Here is a 6,000-nt window from a genome sequence, read left to right on the forward strand (position 1 = left end):
AAAAATAAGACCTTCAGAATACCCTACCTGTTAACTTAGTCCCTTTCTCCTCTTTCCATCAAAGGGTTAATCCACTCACACGTTTCCATTTATCACCATTACCTCTTCTGAAAGCTATAGAGGACCTATAATAGCAATAAAATGATGAAATATCTAGGAATAAAATTAACAAGAAATAAGTGCAAGTTTTATGAAGAAAACTTTAAAACCCTACTGAGGGACATAAAGGAAGACTTAAGTAAAATAAAAGACGTAATTTATCCCTTCCAGCAAGATTCAATAACAAAAAAGCATAAAGATGTTTATCTTCCCTGAACTGATCTTTAAATTCAAAGCAATTTATATTAAAATGCCAACAGGATTTTTTTTTCTTTAATTGCTACACTTCATCAAAATTAAGCATCTGGAGAAAGCCAGGGAAATTCTGAAAGACAAGTTAGGGATGGGAGGAGGGCAGCAGAAGCCCCTTCAAATATTAAAGTGTATTTTGAAGTTAATAATGAGATTAAATAATGAGGACACAAAAACAAGGCGACAGTTTAGACTATGATATGGACATTTCAGTTTTGGTAAAGGTGACTTTTCAGATCAGAGATAAATTGAATTGGGACAGTGAACTACTTTTCGTTAAAAATCAAACTGGTGGAGGAGTGGGAGGGAGGTTCAAGAGGGAAGAGACATGTATACTTATGGCTGATTCACGTGGTTGTATGGCAGAAATCAACACAACACTGTAAAGCAAGTATCCTCCAAACAAACAAAAAATGAAGCCGGCCACGTTACTCTTCTAACAAAAATAAAACTCATCTGAATCAAGATTGAAATGTTAGAGTAATTAATAATGCACCTCTGTATGTTCTAGAACAGCGGTTCTCCAGGCGGAATACATGTGGCATCTTTGCCTCCCAGGGAATATTTGAAGATGTCTGGAGACAATGCCAGTGGTCACAGTTGGAGGGGAGGAAATGCTTCTGCCTTTAGCAGATGGAGACCGGGGTGCTGCCATTTCACTGCACACAGGATAGACCTCCAGGGAAGGATCATTCTGTCTGAAAGTCAGTCATGCTGAGGCTGAGACAACTTGTCCTGGAAGGAGGCATGAATACAATCATGGAGTAGGGAAGGCCTTTGTAAGTAACCAGGACAGAAAATCCAAGACACAGTAAAAGATACACGTGTATAAATATTTTGTATTTTTTTTTAAACCTGTGTGTGAGGGAAAATTCATAAAATTTTCAAAAGCAAAACAACTAGGAAAAAATACTGTTGGCACATGTCAGGCAGATCTATTTACCGAACTTATGCAGAACTCATGTAAGTCAGAGGAAAAAAAGAGTCCTGTTTTTAAAAAGCTGGGCAAAGTCTATAGATAAGCAGTTCACATTTAAAAAAAAAAAGAATCCAAATAAACAGAAACATGAAAAAAAACCATGAAAAGTTTAGTGTGCAGTCATTATAACAGCAAAGTAGATTAGACTGCGCTGATAGAGGAAGGTTGATTATATATATATATATATATATATATACAGAACATTATAACAGTATTCCTTTTGTGTACAATTTTTTATGTGTAGTTTTTTGGAATGATACTCAGGGAAATATTAACAAAGTCTACCTTTGGAGGAAGAGTGGAAGAGAATGAGATGCATGATGAGGAGGGTCTGTTTTTCATCTTATACTTTTTTGTACAAACCTGATATATGAGAGACAGAGACAAAGTCTATGAGATGAAGTCAGAGAAGGCAGGTGTCCAGTCTAGACTCGTCATCATCATTTGATTTACCTGACCTTATTCCTTCTTCCGAGCTTTTCTTTTCCTTATGGAGATCTGAGTTTCTGACTTATTTTCCTTCTTTAAATAATTTCTTTTAGAAATTCCCTGGTGGACAGTGGTTAAGACTCTGCATTTCCACTGTAGGGATGGAGTCGAGTACTGGTTGGAAAACTAAGATCCCACATGCTACATGGGTCCCCAAAATAAAAAATTTCTTTTAACCTTTTTTTACAAGGTGGGTCTATCATTTTTGATGACTAAATAATAGTCCACTGTAACTATGGATATAATTTATGTACCAAACCCCATTTATTGGACACAGGTTTTGTTCTGGTTTGAGCTGGAGGGATTTTTGAAGATCTTCTATAAAAACCTAAGCAAGGGTCTAAAATAGGATGAGCTGTATTTGGGGCCTTGAAAGTCTGATTCTGCAGTCCACAAACCAGGGATGGTTAATCATTAGCAAGTGTAAATAACCCCCAGTGACACCCTGGGATTTCATTATTTGCTGCTATTTCCAAGAGGTATCAAAGGGTGTCAAACCATTTACCCTGTTGAACTGGATGGCCAGATCTGCAAAACTGAAAAGTTTAATCCTGATGCAAGAACATTTTACAAAATTTGGCCAAGTATCATAGTACGTAAGACGAGAGTAAGATGCTTTCCTCAAAATGAATGAGCAAAAGTTGTGGATGTAGGGCTGGAGTCCACATGCCCAGTAAATGGCATGGATCGTTCAATGGCATGGATCGTTCAAGTGAAAGCTTTCTCTTCTGCTGGTGGGTGTGTTAGTACAGGGGACAAGTTGTTTCCTAAAGTGTTTCATCAGCTTTCCACAGGATGTCATGTAAAAGCCAAAATGATTATTCTGTATTCCCTTAAAAGGGAGGAAAACACATTTACTGCCAAGCTACTTGGATACACTTTTAAAACTTACATTAAAAAAATAAATTTTTTATATAAAAAAATAATTTTTTAAAATAAAAAAATAAAACTTTTGTTTTATTTTTCCAGTCCATCTTGGAAGCTCTCTTCAGCAACACACTTACAGGGTTGATTAGCAGAGCGAAATAAATGTCTAAATCCATGCCTGTTTGTCTCTCCTCCTCCGCTTGCACTTGGTGACAAATTCATACATATGTCTGCTAGTCTCCAATACTTTTTTTTTCTGGTTTTGCCATGTGGCTTGTGAGATCTTAGTTCCCTGATGAGGGACTGAATCCGAGTCCCTGCTTTGGAAGTGTGGAGTCTTAACCGCTGGACTGCCATGGAAGTCCTGAATACATTTTATTAAAAAAAAAAATCTTAAAAATAGCCAGGTGATCTCAAAAACAAGGGTTTTGTCCTGCCTAGAATATCTTTTTTTTTTAAATAATGTAAAAATGTAAATATAATAGTGGAGGTCCCAGTGTAATAAATCCCCAAATACTAATCACCCAGCTTCAACAATTATCAACCCATGCCACTCTTGCTTCATCTATACCCTCACTGACTTCCTTCTCTCCTATATTATATTGAAGCCAATCCCAGACACCCAGGCACTTCTGCATAAGCTTAGAGTTAATTCTCTGATTGCCTCAGCAGTAACTCCTTCCTCTCTGGGCTAAATGGTTTGTTTACTGAAAGGGCTAAGAAGTCTCAGAATTATGCCCGATTGTATTTTACTTTCTAGCTATTTCTCCTCCTATGGTTAAACATTTTCTTCTTACCAGAGAGAGCAATTACATTTTATGTTTGTGTGTGTGCTGAGTTGCTCAGTTGTGCCTGACTCTTTGTGACCCCATGGGCTGTAGCCTGCCAGGCTCCTCTGTCTATGGGATTCTCCAAGCCAGAATACTGGAGTGTGTTGTCATGCCCTTCTCCAGGTGTTCTTCCTGACCCAGGGATCGAACCTGCATCTCTTGCGTCTCCTGCATTAGCAGGCAGACTCTTCACCACAAGGGCCACTGGGGAAGCCCCACATTTATGCTTAGATGCGGCTTTAAAGCTTTTAGTTCTGCTAGCCCCTGTTAGACCCACTCCAGTGTTCTTGCCTGGAGAATCCCAGGGATGGGGGAGCCTGGTGGGCTGCAGTCTATGGGGTCGCACAGAGTTGGACACGACTGAAGTGACTTAACAGCAGCAGCAGTAGCCCCTGTTAGAGCAGTAACTGTGATACATTTTCTCTTTCGGACAGTCCTACCCTCAAACATTTATATCAGTTTCTTCAATTTGAACTTGTCAGACAATGTGCACTGATTTTTTTTTTCCCCTGGTTCAGAGAGCACATTCACCAAATCAGTATCTCTCTTGAGGTCTATAGAAATGTTGTTTTACTTTACTGACTATAAAGAAAAACATGACTTTAAAAAATGTCATGGCTACAATGGACTTGAAAGTGAAGTCACTCAATCGTGTCAAACTCTGCAACCCCATGGACTGTAGCCTATCAGGCTCCTCCATCCATGGGATTTTCCAAGGCAAGAGTGCTAGAGTGGATTGCCATTTCCTTCTCCAGGGGATCTTCCCGACCCAGGGATTGAACCCGGGTCTCCTGCATTGCAGGCAGACGCTTTACCGTCTGAGCCACCAGGGAAGCCCTTAAAGGCAAATTATTTCCTTCTCGTGTGTATGTGTGTGTGTGTGTGTGTGTGTGTGTGTGTGTGTGTAAGAGAGACAGAGAGAAATGAATAGAAGATGAGGGAATAAAGTCTAGAAAGATTTGTTTCTAGTATCCAGTTTTTTTCAGCCAGAACAGTCAGATGTAACATTAAAACACAAACAGGCCTTATTCCGAAGTTTTAAAACATAATATTCTGACCATTGGGTTTGAAAAAAGTGGAATCCTCATAGCTTATCTGATGACTTTTCCTCCCTCCCCGCTCCCTGTCTCCTTCCTTCCTTTCCCCACAATCCCTCATAATCCTCGGACATATTATCCCTCATTGGAAATCACAGAACAATAATTAGTCCTAAATATCTTATACTTCACAAGAATCCCATTTAGTTTTTAAAACTAAACAAACCAATTAAAAACAGGGTTTAGATTTTTTGAGTTAGGAATGCTTTGCCTTCAAGTGATAAAACATGTTCCTCCTACCAGTTTTTTTATGGGAAAGAATAAAGCCAAACCTCCACAAGCTTCTATTTGATTAGTCATTTGTCACTTATCTGTCTGCTCACAAAGTGCATTTACCAAAGGGATTAATGCTTCTGCAACCACAATGCTTTGCTTTCTGTCACTTTGTTGAGCCTCCAAAAAAAATGACGGAAGGGAGGGGTTCTTGGGGCACCTCCTCCCCAGTCTGAAATACAAGCCCCTCCATGGAGCTTTGAAATCCAGTTCACAAAATAGCCTACCCATTTTTCATACTAAAGATGGTGTTTAGGTCAAGTTTCACCTCTAATGTGACTTACACATACACCTGCTCCTCTCATTTCTCCCTCACTCATCCAGAAAATAGTTCTCTTACTGTTTTGCAAAGTGCCACAGTCCAATCATTTCTGCTCAGTAAATGCAAAAATCAACTTTAATCCAGGAAAAAGTAATGTAAATTGTGTTTGCTGGACTTTGAGTTGTGTTAAGAAGATTTGAATAAGTTACTGTTAAGGAATCCTTATCTGGTAACAGGTGGGCTAAGCTGGAAAAAAACAAACTGAAAATCCTGGAATGGGAAGTTTACACTCGCTCCTTCTTGATTAGCTGTGGGATTAGAATGCCTCACCTCCACCCCTCTCACAGAGCAGATGTCCCAGTTATCAACTGTTCTCCAGAAGAAAAGCTGAGAAGGTTTGTAGGACATGCAAGAAGAGTTTATACTCTTACTTCCAGGACTTTACCTTGAGGGTCTCCAGATCTACTCTAACCTACGCCCATTCCAGACCTTATTTGAATGTCCACAGAAACAAACTAAACTAAAATTATATACCTCTCTTTCAGGATTCAGCTTCATCTATTGCAAAATTTGACAATTTGTCACCTTAAATATCAATGCCTGTGCCTGAGTTGGTGGAATTATGCCTACCCATTCTCTTTGCAAGTTTTCTGCAATGAGCTTGGATTCTCTTACTTTTTTTAATCATCATAAAAAATGATGTTTCTCTTTTAAGTTTTGTTTTTTTTTAATCTGCCTATTCTTAACACCACAGTACAGACACAATTACAGGTGGCTCTCATGTGAACTGAAAGAGTGATTCATTTGACAAAGACTGACAGCTATTCCTGTGTCCTCGATAGGTGTCAAGCT

The sequence above is a fragment of the Oryx dammah genome, unplaced genomic scaffold, assembly GCF_014754425.2.
Source record: "Oryx dammah isolate SB20612 unplaced genomic scaffold, SCBI_Odam_1.1 HiC_scaffold_22, whole genome shotgun sequence".
Lineage (NCBI taxonomy): Eukaryota > Metazoa > Chordata > Mammalia > Artiodactyla > Bovidae > Oryx > Oryx dammah.